Here is a 21,216-nt window from a genome sequence, read left to right as displayed (position 1 = left end):
ATATAGTTTGTTCATTTCTATTTCATTTTACTTGCTTTTCTTAAGTATTCTATGACACTTTAAAATATTTTTTTTAGTTTTTTTTTCTCAACGGTGGTTTATTCTCCTTTGTGCTATTTCCAAATCTGCCTTGATTTTTGAAGTAGTTTAACTTTTTTTCTCCCACTTCTCTCAATTCATGTTTGAGCTCATTTTATGGTTTCGCTTCATTTAAAAAACATTTCAAGAGAGTTAAGAAAGTTGAATTACTCAACTTATCAGTGCATGGCACATTATCGATGCCTGCCTAGGTTTATTTATTTATTTGTCCCTCTTTCTTCTCCCCCTCCTCCCTTATAGGCAATCATCCAAATGTGTTAAATATGTATCTTGTTTTTGTAAAATGTGCATTTTTTTAATCCTCACCTGAAGATATGCTTTAATTTGAGAGAGAGAGAGAGAGAGAGAGAGAGAGAGAGAGAGGGAGGGAGGGAGGGAGGGAGAAACATGGATTGGTTGCCTCCCATACTCACTTCAATCAGGATTGAACCTGAAACCTGGGTATGAGCCCTGACCTGGAATCGAACCCGCAACCCTTTGGTGTATGGGACCAGGCTCCAACTGAGCCACCAGCCAGGGCGAAAATGTGTATTTTTTAATGTGTACACTTTTTAATGTATATACATGGTATTTATTGATCACATATCTAATGCTTTCTCCTTCAGCACTGTGTTTGAAATCCATCCTTGTTGCTCTGTGGCCCTCTAATCGGTCACTTCTAACTGTGCATAATCCTCAAGGACGCGCATCTGCCACTTTTTCCCTGTTGCCTCTCCAGGTGGCAGACACCAGAGTGCTTCCAGCTTCCAGCAATGACAAATAACCCTGCTGCCTTAGTCCGCTCAGCTGCTCCAACAAAACACCGTGGACTGGGTGGCTTATAAACAACAGCAGCTCATTTCTCATAGTTCTGGAGGTTGGAAGTCCAGGGTGCTGGCATGGTTGGGTTCTGGTGACAACCTTCTTCTGGTGGCAACCTTAACTTTTAAAATTTATGGCTATACGTGTAGTTAAAACTTTCTTTTGCTTAACGGCAACAATTTTTTGATGAGAATTTAATTTGCCATTTTTTCCTATTCCCGCCTTCCCTTTCCTTAACTTTGTAGTGCTGGTCCCTTTTTCATGGATTATGAATCTGATTGTCCAGTGTATGCTCTTTGCTGGGTGGTGCTGAGGAGGGGCCTGGGCCTCGTTCCAGCCCAACAGGAATGCTCATGACACGAGGCTGTGTGGGTGGCCTCCGCGGCCCCTGCCTGTCATTGGGGTGGCAATGGCAGGGCTGCCCAGACGCGCTCTATCAGCAGAAGGCTTCCTGCACACATGGCTTTTCGGAACATTCCTCTTCCTGCCTCTCTTTTATAATAAATATTATAATAAATTAGGTTACCTCCTTCTCTTTTGGAATAAATCAGGCTGAGGGGAGGCACTTCTGCCATTACCAGTTTCAGTGAAGAATTGTTGGGTTTGCCCCTAAAGTAGGTCACTAATCGTGTGAAGTGTGTTTGTCGGTGTTTTCTGAGATCTGCAGCCACCAACATCTTTTATCAGCGTCTTCCTGCTCTTCACTGCGCGTCAGGATATTCTTGACTCCAGGGTTTTGGGTGTCTGTTTGTTTTCATTGAAAATGAATTTTGCATTTTTGTCTGTCATTATCCTTGTTACTAGGTAATTTCTTTTTTTAAAAAAAATAATAATTTGACATTTGTGACTTTTAAAAATATATATATTGATTTAGAGAGAGAGAGGAAGGGAGAGAGAGAGAAACATTGATGTGATGGTGGCCTCCTGCACGGTCCCCACTGGGGATCAAGCCCCAGCCCGACCTGGAATGGGATCGGCAACCTTTTGGCGCACAGGATGCCCAACCACCTGAGCCACCCCGGCCAGGGGACTCCTAGGTAATTTCTGAGAGGAGGAGTAGAGGATGCTATATTTACTTTACCATTTTAATTTTCAAAGTTTCTCTAGAGCATATTTTAAAAATCCCTGTTTTGTGTATATGTTATCCCATTTAGATGATAATTCAGGGGTTTTCTGCATCCTTTTACTTTCCTTATATTCTTTACTGTTGATTCTTAAAGTTTCATATTATAAGAATTGCTTCCAATGTTTGTTAAAACTTTTAGTAGTTAGCCCCAATCATCTCAGGTGATTTGGATGCTGGTAGTTCACTATCTGCACCTTGTAGGTAGCTCCTCGGTAATACTAGTTAAATGGTTTACAAGGACATGGTCATTTGGGTGAGAACTCTTGGTATATGTAATAGAATAGATGCTGTTTTTATATATAAGGCTGGTTGAGATAACATATGTAGCAATAGGGAAGGTAGTGAGGCAGAGATTTTTTTTTGGAAATGGAGAAACATTTTTGTTTTCTAACTCAGAAATATTCTGTGATCTGTTCAGTTGAGTGGCTATTAGCACACTACAAATACACAATAAATGTTGATGAATGGCAACATTAAATAGGGCAAAGTTTAACAGACAAAAACTTTCAGACTCGCCAAAAGTGACTCAAGAAGTACAAGCTATCTGTAAGTTTATGTGATTAACCAGGCAAGTTCTCCCTTAGGGTCAATATCACTGTAGGGTGAATTGTGTTAATTTGTGAATGTGTTAGGTACAGTATAATGTAACTTACCCCCTTTTCTACCCTCAGCATTCTTTGTGGCAGACTGCTAGTTCTCCCTTTTCCTGGCAGATGACTTTCCACCTAGAGATTACAGTTCCCAACAGTGCCCCCTCCTCCTTATAGCATGTCTGGCCATGCCACCAAGTTCTTCTGAGTGATGAGTCCTGATTTATTTTCCTTCATAGTGTGATCATTACTTACCATTATATTATGTATCTATTTCTTTGTTGACTGTCTCATCCACTAGAATGTAAGGGCCATAAAGGTGGGGACATTGTCTTATTTTCTGTCATATTCCCAGCATTTCTCATGTAAGGGACATTCAATAAATAAGGGAATGAATACATAAAGGAATAATTGCAAAGATATAGGAATTATTAGATATTACAAAACATGCGGGTCCCAGTATTTCTATAATAAGGATGTATAATAGGCCTCATCAAGGATAATTTATGCTGATTTGGGTTACCAGTTGAGCTTGAATAATCACCCTCTCTGTGCACACTTAGCATTCTCATTTTTCAAAGAGAGGGAGATCTACTGGGTTGATTCTAGTCAATGGAATGGAGGATCCCTGTTGTTGAGAGCTTCAGGCCCCTTCAGAAGGTTGACCTCATATCCAAACTAACCACACAGGTGGCTTTTGGCTCAAGTACTATCTATGTCGTTACTAGTGGTCAACACGGCATTGTTGATTCATTTAATATACATTTGCATGAGTCATAGCAATGTTGTGCAGAAAGGCCATCTATCCTCACAAAAATGTGGTGAATATTGTTGGATCCCCCATGCTTTTCAAAATGAGTATTGTCCTTTCAAAATAGTCACTTCATAGGGAGTTCTATTTGTATTATATGTAGTTCAATTGTATTTGAAAACCTTTTTTTACAAGTCATGTTTAGAAGTGTCAGAATAATACAATGGAACTACATAGACTAGAATTCCAAAGATCTGGGTTTAAGAACAGCATATATCAGCTCTGTGACTTTGGAGAAATCATTTCATCTTTCTGGGTCTCAGTTTCCTCATTTGTGAAAATAGGCGATGCGGTGAGATGACTTAAAGGTCTCCTCCAGCACCAATATTTTATGGCTTTGTAATTATTTTCAGAGCTTTCAAAGCATAATTTGTGATCATTGCCAATCATATGAAATATCCTCTCTTTGAATGCAGATGAAATTTATCAGCGCCAAGTCTAGTAACACCATGTATGACAAAGGTAGATGATACTGTTTTTAAAGCTTGGAACTGTCATTAATGCCTTCTTTGCCTTTATTTCTGTATATTCAGTTCCAAGTAGCAGAACCCCAACACAAACTGGCTTACATGAAGAGATAATGACTGGTTCATATAACTAAAATGTTCAGGTTCTTCAGCTTCAGTCACAGCTTGATCCCGGAAGTCAAATAATATCATCAGGACTCATGCTTGGTTTTCTTATCTCTCAGATCTGCCTTCTGCATGTTCCTTCCTTTCTCAGCCATGTTTTCCATTGGCTGGCAATGGACTACATGGCTGAGAATGTTGGTCCTGCTTGAGTCATTTGCTTATTGTGAAATAATCATAGATACCAGGAGAATTCCTGCATTAGTTACACCTGAGTCACATGCTCACTCTTGAAGTGGGGGAAATTCAGTTCTACTTGAATCACATGGACTGAACATGGTGAAAAGGCACTTCCCCAAATAAGTCATTGTGCTGATCCCAAAAACGTATAATGGATGCTGAACATGGAGAGATGGGGGAGGGAGGGAAGGAATATGAATCACTTGTATTAGACAAATTCATCCCCTGAAATGTTTTCCTTTCCTGTTTTTATTGCAGCATAGGCACTCACTATCTCACAGTAGCTTCCTATCTAATTTCTTTGCCTCTAGTCATTCCCCACTCAAGTACATTCTAGGCATTGCCACCACGTTACTCTTCCTAAAGCACTGTTTTCATCATAGCACTCTCCAGCTCAAAATCTTTCAGGAACTCTCTTTTGACTACCAGATTTCACATTCTTCACTGTGGCATTTATAATCTTCTGCAGTCTGGCTCCCATATCTTTCTGCCTTATCTATCTACCTGCACTTGTTCCGTGAGCTAACTAATCTGCATTGCTCACCATCACAGAACACACTGCATGTTTTCCTGCAAGGCCTTCACTCTATCTGTGTATTCTACCCCACCACCATTTCTCTCATCCTAAGTTGGAGCTCCAATAAGCTAGAGCCTGCTAATTGTCTCCAGTATTTGTTCTCCCCTTCTCCCTTAGTATTAGAACCACTGGTTTCCTGCTGGGCACATGGCCACTTAATAGAGGCTACATGTTTCAGCATCACTTACAGTTAACTTCTGACCAACAAGGTGAAAGTGTAGTGATGTATACAGCTTCTGCGAGTGTCCTTAAATAGAGGTGTGTGTTCTTTTCTGCCCCATCTCCTTTCTACTATCTGGAAATAAGGATGTGATGGCTGGAGCTTGAGCAGCCATCACAGACCATAAGGTAGAAATTACATGTTCAGCATGGTGAAGACACACGATAGAAGGAGCCTGTGTCCATATAGATCAGAAAGCCACCATACCAACCCTGGAGTTCCTACACTTACATGAAAGGAATAAATTTTATTTTGTTTAAGCTACTGTTGTTATGAGTTTCAAACTGCTACAAAAACCAAGCTCTCCATGAAAATTTATTATTTTCCATTCAAAATCTAAGCAAAGTGGGGGAATTATTTGAAGGATATAAGGACTTCTCATAGAACCTATGGGCAGGGATAAAGGTAGCCTCAGAAATAAACCAGAACCTGGGTCTGAAACACTGGGGAAGCTAGGAAGTCCTCTCATTAAGTCTCATTTCTCCTCCTCTTTTCTCCTACTGCGGATTATTTATGTACCTGGCAAAGAGAAGCAAAAAATAAATGTGTTAAATGGATGACAAATTGTGTGTCTGCGAAATAAACTGGATCCGAAGCCAATTCTCAAAACATTTCCTTATATGTATGTAGCTTGTTAAAGTGACTCTTTGGAAGGAAACCACACTTTTTAGAATCTAAGTTCCTCTGTCAACCTTTTCTCTTAGCCCTCAGATCTCTTCAGTTGTATATTCCAACATTAAAAAAAGGGCCTGAACTACAGTGTTGTCCACAACTGATCTAATGAAAGACACTTTAGACAGCTCTGCCTTTGTACAGGAGTTGCAAAAGCAAATTTTTATGGGAATGTAAGCAGTGAGCACTGGCCCACAAGTAACTATTTTGCTAGACAAAGAAATGATAGGTTGCTCTTGGTACTTTTTTCCCCTGTAACCAGGTTTCTTAAAAACTTTGCATTGCTATTATTTATTTTCTGGGTTCCTGGTTACCTCGTTTTGGCCCTTGAGAGTTTATGTTTTTGTCAGATTATTGATATGTTTGATAAGATGTTTTACATATTTTATCTAGCATTTTGAGTTGCTTTTGATGGGAGAACCAAACAATCTCTAGTCTGCCATACTGCTGGACATGAAATCCCATATGCTTTTTAAAGAATTTTAACTTCATTTGTTTGTAAGACATTACCCTGCATTCTGAAGACCGGACCCCTAACTCTGGTGGTCCAAGCTCCTCATCTGTAAAACTGAAGAATAACTACCTTTCTACCCACTTCAAATTATTTTTTGTAGCCTGGCTGGGCATGGCTCAGTGGTTGAGCATCGACCTATGATCCAGGAGATCGTGGTTTGATTCCCAGTCAGGGCACATGCCTGGGTTGTGGGCTCCATCCTGAGTGTGGGGCATGCAGGAGGCAGCCGATGGATGACTCTCTCATCATTGATGTTTCTACATTTCTCCCCCTCTCCCTTCCTCTCTCTGAAATCAATAAAGATGTTTTTAAAAAAAGTATTTTTTTGTAAAGGACACATGAGATAATTTATGTGAAGTAGTTTGAAACTGGAAAGTACCATGTAAGTATATATTTTCTGAACTTTGAAAACAAAAGAGGCAAACAAGCAATAAAAGTTATAACTAAGAGTAACCACCTTACAATGACTTGTTCAAATTTCTAGATATTTACACTCATCTCCTTTGTTTTCTGGCCCCAGGTATGGATGGGAAAGTCTTAAGATTTAAAAAAAAAATATATTTATATTATTTTATATGCTGTATTTGAAATTAGTTGTATACTATAACTTACATTTTAATGAAAGAGAAAGAAGGCAAACTTGAATACACTACAAAATCTATCATCATCTTTTTAGAGTTGTGAAGTGTCTATCTCTTTAATATATGGATGCTTACAATACTTTATATATTTTGCAGGCTGAGATTCTGAGTGTCTAACATTCTGTAATGTACCCTGGTCTCTGCTGCAAGGACACTGAAGTGTTATTATAGGTAACTAATCATATTGCTCTTCACATTCTCAAATTATGCTAGCAGGTTAAGTATGTGAGAGAAGACACCACTAAGTGTATCCCAAAGACCCTTATAGATGGTAGGAGGTTTGTAAATAAACCAACATAGGGCTTAGACATATGGCTGTTGTTTACTGTTTCCCATAGAAGCACAATGTCTTAGGTCCTATGTGGAGTATATCATAGGGCCTGTCCTCTAAACATTTATGCACCAAGACAGTACATCTCCATGAAGGCCATTCATTCATTCTGCATTTATTGAGCCAGTTCTGCTACATGTCAAGCCTTGTGCCTGTTCTCAAGACGCTCATAGTGATTGGGAAAATAGACAAAACTGCAATTACCGTTCTATGTGGTAAGTGCTAAAAAGAGACAAGGTGGTATGGAAACACAGTTGGGGGCACCTAGCTCACAGTGGGGTATGGGTGGCAAGCCACAAGGAAGGGTTGACAACAGAATTGATGACTGGGCTGAATAATAAAGGATAAGCAGGAATTGGGTAGGTAAGGAAGAGGTGGAGGGTCAGGATACAGCAAGAAAAAGGAGCAGCATATGCAAAAAACAGGATGCTTGAGAGAGTATGGCAAGACTGGGGAGCCCAAGTGGTTTGTTGTATGTTGAGTTTATTGACTCTACTTAGTTGTTATTGACGTATTTATCTCCCTCACTGTGTTTGAGTCTTTGTGGTAGAGATTTTGTATAATGGTTACTCTCTCCCCATGTCCCCATGTCCAGCAGTAGGCGCATAGATGGAGTGCAATAAATGTTTGACTGAATAAATGACATTCATTCATGATATGACATGATCAACACAGTATAAGGAAGAATAGGAGTCCATTAATGAGGAAGGTCATATTTAGTGGCAGCGAATATGAGATGAGGTAGATTTAAGAATTATTTAGAAATTAAAATGCCTAGGACTTGATATATTGGAGATGTGGTACAAAAGAGTAAATAGTGACTTTCTAGATTTCTACCTGGATTATAGGTGGATGATAATAGTAATAATGTTAAAACTAATATTCATTAGGCACCCTGTGTCAAGCAGTACACTGTTTTACATGTATTAAACCATTTAATCTCTCAACAACTCACTGAGGTAGGTAGGTACTCGTAACTATCCCCATTTACTGATGAGAAAACTGGGGCTATTCGAAATCAACTTGCCCAAGGTCACACAGCTAGAGGTGGCAATTTCAATGCAGGAATCTGATTCCTATGGACATACACATAACCTATTCTTCTTCACTGGCTCTAAAAGATGTGACCAATATACAAAATGATGGCCCTGTTCCATGCGTATCACATAAACTGCACGTATCCCTGTATCCCTTTCACTAAACATATAGACACATAGGGTGACTGCGTCTTTTCGATCAGATTTTGGGAGCTTGGTTCTGTATCTTCACTTTTCCTACTTAGGGGACCTAAAGTGGGGTGGAAGTTTAACAGTGGACACAAAAGATGGGAGAAGACAGGTACAGAGACGACATTCTCGAACGCGCTCGCAGCGGCTCGAACGGTGGGACCGGGGTTCCACCAGGCTCTCCCTCCTCCCGTCTCCGCTTCCCCCCAACACACACACGCCCCGTCGTAAGGTATGGACGCCAAGCCTCGGGTTGGTTCTAGCCGCTCTCGGCTCACAACGAAGGTTCAATCTCCGACCGCTGGTGAGCTCAGCACACTTGCAGCGAACCCGAGCCCGCCCGCCGAGCCCAAGGAAACACTGCCCGGCGCCGGCTCGCTCCCGTTCCCAGGGAAACCGCCCGCGGAGGCACCTGGGCCCCCGCCCCGGCACCTGCGGAGAGCCCCGCCTCGAGCCGGGGGGCGCGGAAGCGCTTGGGTCCCCCCGGCCCCCTCCCGGCCCCGCCCCCGCCCCCGCCCGCCTCCGCCCCGCCCCCCGCCCCGCCTTCCCTCCGTGGGGCGGGCCGCTCCGGGCTCCGGGCTCCCGGCTCCGCTCCCGGCGCAGGCGCAGGCGCAGTCCCGCGCTCCCCCCTTGGCTCCCGGCGCAGTGCGCCCGCCGCGGCGGAGTGTAGCGGCGTCGGCCCGCCGTCCTCCTCCGCCTCCCGCGGCTTCGGGGCGCGCTCTGTGAGGCTCTGCGAGCGTCTCTGAGCGCGGGCAGAGGCCGTCACGGGTTCGTCAGGTGAGTGCGGCCGCGCGCGAGAGAGGCCCGGGGCGCGGAGCACCGCCCCCCTTCGGCACCCGCACGCCGCCTCCCGCGAGCCGGCCTGAAGGGTGGCGGTGGCAGGTGCAGGTGCGGACGCGGCGGAGGGCGCGGCGCGCGGGGATCCGACCCGGCCGCCCCGGCCCGGCGAGCGCGCCCTCTCGCCTCGGCTCGCCGGCCTCGGCGCTCCAGGCGGCGCCGGCGCGGGGCTCTGGGCATCTGGGCACCCCTGGGCCGCCGGCGGGCGCCGGGCGTCGGCGGCTCCTTCCCCGCCCCCAGGTACAGGCTCGTTATTCATTAACTGCGCGGTCCCGAGCGCCCGAGGCTGGGAGCTCGAAGCCCGGTTACCTGTCGGCGGGGCGCGCGGGGCCGGGAGCTGGGGGCCCGGGGTCGCCGAGGGGGTTCTAAAGAAGAAGAGTTCCCGAATAAGTCTGGAGCCCGGCGCAGCGTGGGAGCTGGAGGGGGCGATGCGTGGAGCAGGGGTCTTAGTAAACGGCAGGAGAGGCGCCATCCCGAGGCGTAGAGGTCGCCCTGGGGAGGTTTCGGCGAAACCTGGTGGGCAAGAGCAGTCGCCCGGAGTCGCGCCGTAGGAGGCAGCCCGGTTCAGCCTGACTTTTGTTCCCGGGAGTTGAGACGGGCTGCACAGACGTAATTGTAATTACACTGCTTTTTCCAACGATGACAACTCGACCGCCGGGGGAAAAGTGAGCTTAATGGATTATAGAAGTGATGTTAGGTGGGATCCTGCTGCACGCGAAGAGTTGCCAGTTGCTATGGGATTAAAAAAAAAATGTAATGGCTAAAGGGTAAAGTCTTGTAAATTAAAAGCGCTGGCTTAATACTGATTCCTAAGAATCAGACAGTTTAGTTTGGAGGAAATGTAGCATATCCCCACGCTACCTGTTTCACACACTTGCGTTTCCCCCTCCAGCTCTTCCAGTGTAGGGAAAGAGCCATGTAATCTTTTGCTGCCGTGGAATGCTTACATAATTGGAGAGGCCGATAAGAGGATTAAAACAAAACTGTTCTATTGTAAATCTATTAAAAGACCCAGTTTCTTTTCATTATCCCCATTCTTATTTTGTTGCTTATGCAGGTTTTTTTTTTTTTTTTAAAGTGAATGACAAATCAAGGAGAAAAGAGACGAAATAGATTTTGTAGATCAACCACAGTGAATGTTTTATGTTGTTAAATAATCCACCAGTTTTATGGGGCCTTGTTCTAACATTTGTTATTTACTAGTACTCTGCATCATGCTTGGACAGACAGTGTATCCCAAATATGGCTTAGGTGACCTAATCCTAGAGCCCTTGCCCACAAATTTAGAAATAAATTTATCAGTTATATACAATTTTGCTCCAATAGTCTATTTCTTACTGTTAGCAAGAAAAGCCTTTTATTTTTTAATTTTTAACTACAGTAAAGTTATATATTAGTGCACACCTTTTTGAATCAAAGTGGACATATTTAATATAACTCTTACTTTGGCAAACAACTCATTTGTGGTATTGAAAACTTCTGACCTTTCACCAGGATGGGTATTTGATGTTCAGCTGCTTGTGGGGTGTGTAATTAGTGAGGTTTCTAATTAGATCCAATTGTACTTTTTGAGTTATTGTAGTTATGCATATTCTTCCTTCAATATTCTCCCCCTCTGCCCTCTCCTGCCAAACACACGCATAGATACTCCACAAATAATTTTAAAATTAAAGCTTCTTAGAAATCTGGGTCTCCATCATTTTAATATGGCAGACAAAAACTTGAAGGTTATAGTAGTTTTACATACATTATTGTGGTTAGTATACCTTCTTTCCCCCCATCCTCATGAATCATTGAACCAGTTAGTAAGCTGACTAAATGAAAAATGAAATTTTTTTTTTTTTTTTTTAGTTTTAGCTTCATTACTTACTGTGCATATGACCTTGAGTAAGTCATTTAACCTTCCCCAGCTTATTTTCTCTATTTGTGAATGATACAGTATTAGGTTGAACCATATGAATTTGCCAGTAGTCAGCTGTTTTTCATGTGGTTCAACCTAATAGGAACTTTGTAGTAGTGGGATGAGATTTAAAATGAGATACTCGAGAATTAAATGAGATACACTCTATATGAGATGTGGGGGTGGGGGGAACAAAAATATGAGCTTCACAGTGTGCCAGGCCCTGTTCTTGTTGCTCTAGGTACCTTGACTCCTTATACTTGGGGCATTCCTGGGATATAGATGGTGGTGTCCCATTTTACAGATTAGGAAATTGAGGTGAAATAATGCCTGTGTTTACCTGTCAGAGGTCATATACATAGCTGACTAATGGCAGAGCCAGGCTTATAACAGTATGACTGCCCAAAATGGAACTCTTAACATGCTTGCTTCTTCCATTCCTGGTCTACACCTTCTATAAACGAGTTTTGTAACTATAAGGAGGCACAATGATGAAAGGTGTTGTCATTTGTATTTCTGGTTAAAAAAAAATTAGGCCCTGGCTGAGTAGCTCAGTTGGTTAGAATAGCATCCTGATATGCCAAGGCTGAAGATTCGATCTTCCGTCAGGGCACATACAAGAAGCAACCAATGAATGCATAAATAAGTGGAAGGAAAAATCAGTGTTTCTCTCCCCCTACCTCTCTCTCTAATATTAATAAAAAAATACATATCCAGGTTTTCTGATGAGGGTGATACCAGTGCTCCTACTACTATTGAGTTTAGAGCTTACCATCTATCAGGTTCTGGCCTCAGCACTATACCAATTTACAGTCACAGTGACCTAGGATTTAGGTAATCCCTAGTTTAATCCTATTTTATAGTTGAGAAAATTGTAGGAACAGAGATGTAGCTTGCTCAAGGTCACAAAGCTAGTTAAGTGACAGGACTAGATTAGAAGTCAGACAGTTTGTCTTTAATGGCCATGCTCTTAACCACTACACTCTACTACTTCCTCCTCTGCAGGTTGTAATGCTGAAGAATTGTTTTTAATTTTGCTTTTATGAGATACGTAATATTAGTGTAATAGGTAATTCTTCATGTGTCACCAGAGATTTTTAAATCAAATACTCATTGAGCATCTACTCTGCAAGTCACAGTAAGTGGGGTTAAAAGAAAGTATTCATAAGAAGTCTGGAACGTAGGCCACATAAGTTCCTCAAAATTTAGAAGGTACTTTACACACACACACACACTCTGTTGTCACTTTAATGAGTCCAAAATAAGACAAAGTGTTAGAATAGTTGGACAGTGGGGAGGAAGGAAGGATGAGTAGTGGGTTAGAGATGTTTTTGTGTGTTGAGGTAATGAGGGAAGGCTTGGAGGATATTCTGAGGAAGTACGCTTTATCAAACTAAACCTTTGTCCTGTATAGTTCTGGTTAAGATGCAGTTCAATAACGGGTAGTAAATTAGTTACTAAATTAATTACTTAAATGTATTTGATATCCTAAAAATAATGCCTCTATTTTAGTATTTATTAGTTTTGATATTTACATTGTATTTATAATGTTAATGACAAGGGGGTCTCTTCCTTTAGTGTATGCATACTTTGAAAGCAGGGCAAGTCATCTTACCCCATTTTATAGCTTTAGTATTGGGCCTGGAACCTGGTAGGTACTGTGCTGTTTGGTGGTGGATGGTCAGTGGAAGAATGTTAGGATGTATTGAAGTTGATCTAGCAGTAGAAATGAAAATGAGTGTTGAGAGTGAGCATTGAGGGGATAAGGGAAGGAAGAGAGGGATACTTATAACAGGGAGTGTTAACTTTTCATCTATTTTTCTCCTCTGCTTTCCTTTTCAGCTTACAACTAAATGAGGTAGTTTCATAAGTTTTAATTGTGTGTAGTCATTGTTAGAAAAAAGTGAAAAAGTAATTTTGATTCATGTTAGGATATTGGCCACATAAAATTAAATAGTGATAGCCATAAATTAAGGTTACTTAGAGGAAAAAGAATGAAAATTATTGAAATAGTTCAAATTTATGGGAGACTTGTTGCTTGTAGTTAACAACAGGGTTGTCAGTGTACGCATAATGAAAGTTGATGAAATTCTACATATAAGTATATGAATTGACAGTCTGGTGTAAAGAAACTATTAAAAAATGGGAGTGTGCCCTAGGAACGTACAGATGAGAGCTTAGAACCAATTCAATAAGTGGACTGTAATTTGATGTATCTAGAGAAGAGGAATAGTACTGAGTATTTGTTTTGGACACTTGGTTGACAGGGATAAAATATGAACAACCAAAGCAAGTTTGAAAAAAACATGTAAATGTGCATTAACTAAATTCCTGGTGGGAAGAGAAGAATTATGTTTGAACTCAAAGAAATTAAGTGACTTGTCCAAGTTCACACAGCTAGTCAATGACAGAATCTGAACTAGAAGGAACATTTTCTGAAGCCAGTTTAATAAAATGCTCAGATTTCCCCAAACTTTGAAAATTCATTTAGTTTCTCCAGTCTTGATACTTTTAAGGCATTCTTTTAACTGTCTTTTTTTTTTTTTAATGACAGGGTGGGAGGATGAGGGTGCAACAAGAAACTGTATTCTCTTGATTAAAAAAATAACCTAGTAGATGTTACACTATAGCAATTAATGGCATATAAAAACAGATGTCTCTATTTTATTATTTTTTTATTTTTTATTTTTTTAAGTTTTATTATTGTTTAAAATATTACAGATGTCCCTTTTTCTCCCCAATGACCCGTTCCACCCCGTTCCTTCCCCCTCCCCAGTCCCTCTCCCCACCATTGTCCATGTCCTTGGGTTGTGTATATCTGCACATGAATTCTTTGGTTACTCTCTCCCCTTCCACCCACCCGCCCTCCTCCATCCCTCTGACATTCATCAGTCTCATCTATGCTTCCATGTCATTGAATCTATTCTGTTCATCAGTTTATTAAGTTCTTTAGATTGAACGTATAAGCGAGATCATGTGATATTTGTCTTTCGCTGCCTGGCTTATTTCACTTAGCATAATATTCTCCAGGTCCATCCATACTGTCCCAAAGGGTACGAGATTCTTCTTCTTTACAGCTGCGTAGTATTCCATGGTGTAAATGTCCCACAGCTTTTTTATCCACTCATCTACTGATGGGCACTTGGGCTGTTTCCAGATCTTAGCTATTGTAAACTGTGCTGCTATGAACATTGGGGTACATATATCCTTTCTGATGAATGTTTCAGGATTCTTAGGATACATTCCTAGGAGTGGAATCACTGGGTCGAACGGCAGCTCCATTTTTAATTTTTTGAGGAACCTCCATACTGTTTTCCATAGTGGTTGCCCCAGTCTGCATTCCCACCAGCAGTGTACTAGGGTTCCCCTTTCTCCACACCCTCGCCAGCACATGTTGTTTGTTGATTTGTTGATGGCAGCCATTCTGACAGGTGTGAAGTGATACCTCATTGTGGTTTTAATTTGCATCTCTCTGATGATTAGTGATGTCGAGCATTTTTTCATGTGTCTCTTGGCCATCTGTATGTCCTCTTTGGAGAACTGTCTATTTAAGTCCTTTGCCCATTTCTTAATTGGGTTGTTTGTCTTCCTCTTGCTGAGTGCTATGAGTTCTTTGTACACTTTGGAAATTAGCCCCTTATCAGATTCATCCTTGGCAAATATGTTTTCCCAGACCATGGGGTTCCTTTGTATTTTGAGGCTGTTTTCTTTTGCTGTGCAGAAGCTTTTTAGTTTGATGCAGCCCCATATGTTTATTTTTTCCTTTGTTTCTCTTGCTCTAGGAGATGTATCAGTGAAAAGTCCACTAGGTGGGATGTCTGTGATTTTACTGCCTATGTTTTCTTCCAGGATTTTTATGGTTTTGTGACTTACATTTAAGTCTTTTATCCATTTTGAGTTTATTTTTGTGTATGGTGAAAGTTGGTGGTTTAGTTTCATTCTTTTGCATGTGTATGTCCAATTTTCCCAGCACCACTTATGGAAGAGACTGTCCTTACTCCATTGGATACTCTTGCCTCCTTTGTCAAATATTAACTGACCATAGTGGCGTGGGTCTATTCCTGGGGTCTCTGTTCTGTTCCATTGATCTATAAGCCTGTTGTTGTACCAATACCAGGCCGTTTTGATTACAGTGGCTTTGTAATATAGTTTGAAGTCTGGTAATGTGATCCCTCCCACTCCATCCTTTTTTCTCAAGATGGCTGCAGCTATTCGGGGTCTTTTTTGGTTCCATATAAATTTTCGAAATGTTTGTTCTAGGTCTGTGAAATATGCTGTTGGTATTTTCATAGGAATTGCATTAAATTTATAAATTGCTTTGGGTAGTATGGACATTTTTATGATATTAATTCTCCCTATCCATGAGCATGGTATCTTCTTCCACCTGTTTAAATCTTCCTCTATTTCTTTTTTCAGTGTCACGTAGTTTTCTGAGTACAGGTCTTTTACATCCTTGGTTAAGTTTATTCCTAAGTATCTTATTTTTTTAGTTGCAATGGTAAATGGTATTGCTTTTTTAGTTTCTCTCTCTGAAAGTTCATTGTTGGTGTATAAGAATGCCATTGATTTCCAGATGTTGATTTTGTATCCAGCTACCTTGCCAAATTCGTTTATCAAATCTAGTAGTACTTTGATGGAGTCTTTAGGGTTTTCTATGTACAGTATCATGTCATCTGCAAATAATGACAGTTTTACTTCCTCCTTTCCAACTTGGATACCTTTTATGTTTTCCTCCTGTCTGATGGCTATGGTGAGGACTTCCAGAACTATGTTGAATAAGAGTGGTGAAAGTGGACATCCCTGTCTTGTTCCGGTTTTTAATGGAAATGGTTTTAGTTTTTGCCCATTGAGTATGATGTTGGCTGTAGGTCTGTCGTATATGGCCTTTATTATGTTGAGGTATGATCCCTCTATTCCCACTTTGCTGAGAGTTTTTATCAGAAATGGGTGCTGGATTTTGTCGAATGCTTTTTCTGCGTCTATTGATATGATCATATGATTTTTGTCCTTCATTTTGTTTATGTGATGTATCACACTTATTGATTTGCGGATGTTGTACCAGCCTTGCATCCCTGGAATAAATCCCACTTGGTCATGATGTATGATCTTTTTAATGTATTGCTGGATCCGGTTTGCTAGTATTTTAGTGAGGATTTTAGCATCTATGTTCATCAGGGATATTGGCCTGTAATTTTCTTTCTTTGTAGTATCTTTATCTGGTTTTGGGATTAGGGTGATGCTGGCCTCATAAAAAGAATTTGGGAGTTTTCCATCCTCTTGAATTTTCTGGAATAGTTTGAATAGAACAGGTGTTAATTCTTCTTTGAATGTTTGGTAAAACTCGCCTGTAAATCCATCTGGCCCAGGACTTTTGTTTGCTGGGAGTTTTTTGATTACTGCTTCAATTTCATTAGTTGTTATTGGCCTATTCAGGTTTTCTGCCTCTTCTTGATTCAGCTTTGGAAGGTTGTATGCTTCTAGGAATTTGTCCATTTCCCCTATGTTGTCCAATTTGTTGGCATACAGTTGCTCATAATATTTTCTTACAATCCTTTGTATTTCTGTTGGATCAGTTGTTATATCGCCTCTTTCTGATTTTATTTATTTGGGTCCTCTCTCTTTGTTTCATAGTGAGTCTGGCTAAAGGTGCATCAATCTTATTTACCTTTTCAAAGAACCAGCTCTTGGTTTCATTGATTTTTTGTATTGTTTCTTTAGTCTCTATGCCATTAATCTCTGCTCTGATTTTTATTATTTCCTTCCTTCTACTTCCTCGGGGCTTTTCTTGCTGTTCTCGTTCTAGTTCTTTTAGTTGTTGTGTTAGATGGTTCATTAGATCTTTTTGTTGTTTCTTGAGATAGGCCTGTAATGATATGAATTTTCCTCTCAAGACTTCTTTCGCCATGTCCCATAGGTTTTGAGTTGTTGTCTGTTCATTTTCGTTACTTTCCATGAAGTGTTTGATTTCTTCCTTGATCTCCTTGGTAACCCATTCATTGTTTAATAACATGCTATTTAGCCTCCATGTTTTTGAATATTTTTGAGTTTTTTTATAGTGGTTGATTTCTAGTTTCATGGCATTGTGATCCAAGAAGATGCTTGATATGATTTCAATCTTCTTATATTTGTAGAGACTTGCCTTGTGCCCTAACATGTGGTCTGTTTTTGAGAATGTTCCATGTGCACTTGAGAAGAATGTGTATTCTGCTGCTTTGGGGTGAAATGTTCTATAAATGTCAATTAAATCCATTAGGTCTAGTGATTCATTTAAGGTCTGCATTTCCCTGTTGATTTTTTGTCTTGATGATCTGTCCAATGCTGACAGTGGGGTGTTAAAGTCCCCCACTATGATTGTGTTGCTGTCAATCTCCCCTTTGAAGTCCCCCAAGAGATTTTTTATATATTTAGGTGCTCCTGTATTGGGTGCATAAATGTTCATAAGGGTTATTTCCTCCTGTTGGATTGATCCCTTTAGTAATGTGTAGTGACCATCTTTGTCTCTCATTATGGTCTTTATTTTGAAGTCTGTTTTGTCAGAAATAAGAATTGCTACTCCAGCTTTCTTTTCCTTTCCATTTGCATGGAATATTTTACTCCACCCCTTCACCTTTAGCCTGTGTGAGTCTTTTGCTCTCAGGTGGGTCTCTTGTAGACAGCATATATTTGGGTCCTGTTTTCTTATCCATTCAGCTACCCTTTGTCTTTTGATTGGCCCGTTTATTCCATTTACATTTAAAGTTACTAGTGATAACTTATTTAATGCCATTTTTCCCCTTTATGCTGATGTACCTTTCTCTCACTATTCCTTGTTTTTTCTTAAAGCAGTCCTTTTAGCATTTCTTTCAGTGCTGGTTTGGTGGTACTGAACTCTTTTAGCCTTTTTTTGTCTGGGAAGCTCTTTATTCCACCTTCAAATTTAAATGATAGCCTTGCTGGATAAAGCAATCTTGGTTGCATGTTCTTGCTCTTCATTACTTGCAGAACTTCATGCCACTCCCTTCTGGCCTGAAGAGTCTCTGTTGAGAAATCCGCTGTCAGCCTTATGGGGGTTCCCTTGTAGGTAACTGCTTGTCTCTCTCTTGCAGCCCTTAATATTTTCTCTTTGTCCTTGCCATGTTCCATTTTAATTATGACGTGTCTTAGAGTGGGGCTCTTTGGGTCCCTCTTGTTTGGAACCCTCTGTGCTTCCTGAACTTGTGTGGATTTCTCCTTCGCCATCCTAGGGAACTTTTCTATCATTATTTCCTCCACCAAGTTCTCTATCCTTTGCTCTCTTTCCTCCCCCTCTTGCACTCCTATAATGCGAATGTTGTTTCGATTCATGTTGTCCCAAAGTTCCCTTAGACTGTCCTCATGCTTTTTAAGTGTTTTTTCTTTTTGCCGCTCTGATTTTGTGATTTTCTCTACTTTGTCTTCTAAGTCACTTATTCTATCCTCTGCTTCATTGAGCCTGCTTTTAATTCCTTCCAGTGCATTCTTGATATCAGATACAGCATTCTTTATCTCTGTCTGAGTTGTATTTATGGTATGTATCTCTTTTTTCATGTTTTCACTAAGGTTCTCGATCTTATCATCTATAGTCTTCTTAAGTTCCTTGAACATCTTCATCATCAATACTCTGAACTCCGTTTCTGATAACTTGCTCAACTCCATCTCATCAACGTCTTTTTCTGGTGATGTTTCCTTTTCTTTAATTTGGGGGTGGTTTCTTTGTCTCCCCATTTTGGTAGGTCTTAGTGCTTATATCTATATATTAGATATATTTGCTGTCTCCCAGTCTTGTGGCATGGGATTTTGTCTTGTGGGTCCAGTGGAGTCCAGAGGTGTATGTTGTTGTTAATACCAGTGAAAATTTAGAAAATAATAATAAACTAAAATATAAAAAATAGAGAAGCTACTGGGAGATAACAGAAGCAGAGAAAAGATTCTGAAAGAAGGGCCAGCACAAAATTAAGGGAGAGAATAGGAATAGGATAATAGTTGAAAATGAGAAAACAAAAATACAATAAAGAGAATAAGAGAAACTAACAGTCGGACAGGAAAACTGAAGGGGGCAAAATGAAAGAATAAAAGAAAAGTAGTAAAAGAAAGAAGAAAAAGAAGAAAAAAGTTATGCCAATGGATTGAGAGGAGAGAGAGATAAAGCCCAGGCAGGCAGGGAGTCTGGTAAGAGATTTGGGGGAAACTATAGAGGAAAGCAGTAAACTTGGTTATAATGATAAAGTCCCAGTCATTAAGCAGGGATATCAAGAAAGTATTGATAGTAGAAGCAAGGATAAAACAGAACAAAGCAAATAACGAAAACAAAACCAAAAACAAGCTAAGCAAGACAAAATTATTTTATAAAAAAAAAAAAAATTAATTAAAAAAATGTTTAAAAAAAAATTAAAAAAAAAATTAAAAAAGAAAAAAGATTTTTATAAAACTTAAAAAAGAAGAAAAAACAAATTTTCTCCCCTTTCTCTTCTTCCTAAGGAAAAAAGAGAAAAAAAATAACCAAACCCACAAACAAAAAACAACAAAACACCCCCCCCCCAAAAAAAAACCCAAAACTAAACAAAACAAAAAAACAGCAGAGAAAAAGGTAGTTAATCAGGTGCGTTTCTTCTGGGCAACTTATGTTGTCTGAGGGTCACTGTTTTTTGTGATTTCAGTTCTCCTGGGAGGTACTTGTGTATCACCCAATGTGAGGAGCCGTCTAGGTTTGGCTCTGGTGTCCTTAGGTAGATGGTTGATCTGAGGCTCTCCATGGGCCACCTCCTCTTGTCAGCTATTTTGCAACTTTGTAGTTGCCTGGTCTTGCTCCAGAGTCTTCTGTAGAGTCTTTAGGGTACAGGATGGCTAGTGTAGTCCAGGGTATCACTCCTATTAGAGGTGTCGCTATCAGGCGCTCACTCTGCGGGAGTTAGTCTCTGCTCCACCGCCAGCTCCTCAGTCCCTACCCTGTCCTCTGATTCTAGTCCCCCAGGCTCTGGCCTGCTGCAGCTTCAGATTGATTTCAGCCTGTTGCCTCTTCTGTATGGGCTGTTTCAGCAGCCAGGGCCCAGTGGGTTCAATTCAGAACACACTCTGGTGGGCCCTTTGCCTGCCCAGCCCCCAGCAGGGGTTTTCAGTGTTTCCTCCAGTTCCCAAACAACAGTCCCCAAGAATCTTATTCTTGCTGTCTTTTTTTTTTTCTTTCTAGGAAAGGTAGCCGGTTATCATTGCCTCTACTCCCCACTGCTTTGCTATTCACCCCCTCTCTAAGGACTCTTATTGTTTACTTTAATATATACTTTATACCTACTGAATGTTTAGTTGACATATATTATTCTTGTATATATAAAATAGGGAGGCTTCCAGTATTAAAGAGAAACTTGTGAAACTATTTAAAAAAATATTTCTGTTACAAGGATTTTGTGATTAAATACAATATTAGTAACCCAGTAAGTACCGAGCATTTTCTGAAAACCCTTAATTAAAGAATTTGCAATAACATTTGTAAATATGTCAGATTGTACATATTTATGTATTTTGTAAGTGGAAATTAATTTGTGGTCTATGTTAATGAGTGGGAAGATTGTGTAACTTCATTGACCATCTGACTAGTTTTTCCCTTGGGTTATTAATTAAATCCACACTTAGAAACAAAGAATCCTTCTTAAATGGATATGTGAATTTTTTGGTTACAACTCAAATGTTAATTTGGAAAATCAACTTTAAAATTATAATGAGAGTTGATAAGAAAATTATCAACGCATAATTTTAGAAAATTATATACACACACGCACACACACTAATTATGGAGAATTTTAAACAAAATAAATAGACTCAAAAGTGTAATGAACCTCAAAGTTCCCATCATCTAGCCCATGTAACCATCAGAATTAGTCAGTTCTGCCTCATCTAATTCTCCTCGTTCTGTATTATTTTGAGCAAATTCCAGGAATTGTATAATTTAATCCATAAATATTTCAGTATTTCTAAAATAGAAGGGCAGTTAGCTACAGTATTAGTTTATACTTTTAAAAATTCACAGTAATTCTTTGGTATCAAATTATCCACACTTTTTCTGAATACGCA

At 40.3% G+C, this 21,216-nt stretch overlaps 1 protein-coding gene across 1 annotated transcript in view; it reads left to right on the top strand.

Moving 5' to 3' along the window:
• The first annotated feature begins 8,971 nt into the window (after positions 1-8,971).
• RAB3IP (RAB3A interacting protein) overlaps positions 8,972-21,216 on the top strand; it is a 56,812-nt gene continuing 44,567 nt past the window's right edge. The window contains exon 1 of the mRNA XM_081130986.1: positions 8,972-9,194. The gene's annotated coding sequence lies outside the window, so the exon portion shown is untranslated. The remainder of the gene's footprint in view (positions 9,195-21,216) is intronic.

This window comes from Miniopterus schreibersii, assembly GCF_964146895.1.
Source record: "Miniopterus schreibersii genome assembly, chromosome: 2".
NCBI classification, from domain to species: Eukaryota; Metazoa; Chordata; class Mammalia; order Chiroptera; family Miniopteridae; genus Miniopterus; species Miniopterus schreibersii.
Note: the sequence above shows the minus strand (reverse complement) of the source record. Positions and strands in the feature narration are given on the sequence as shown.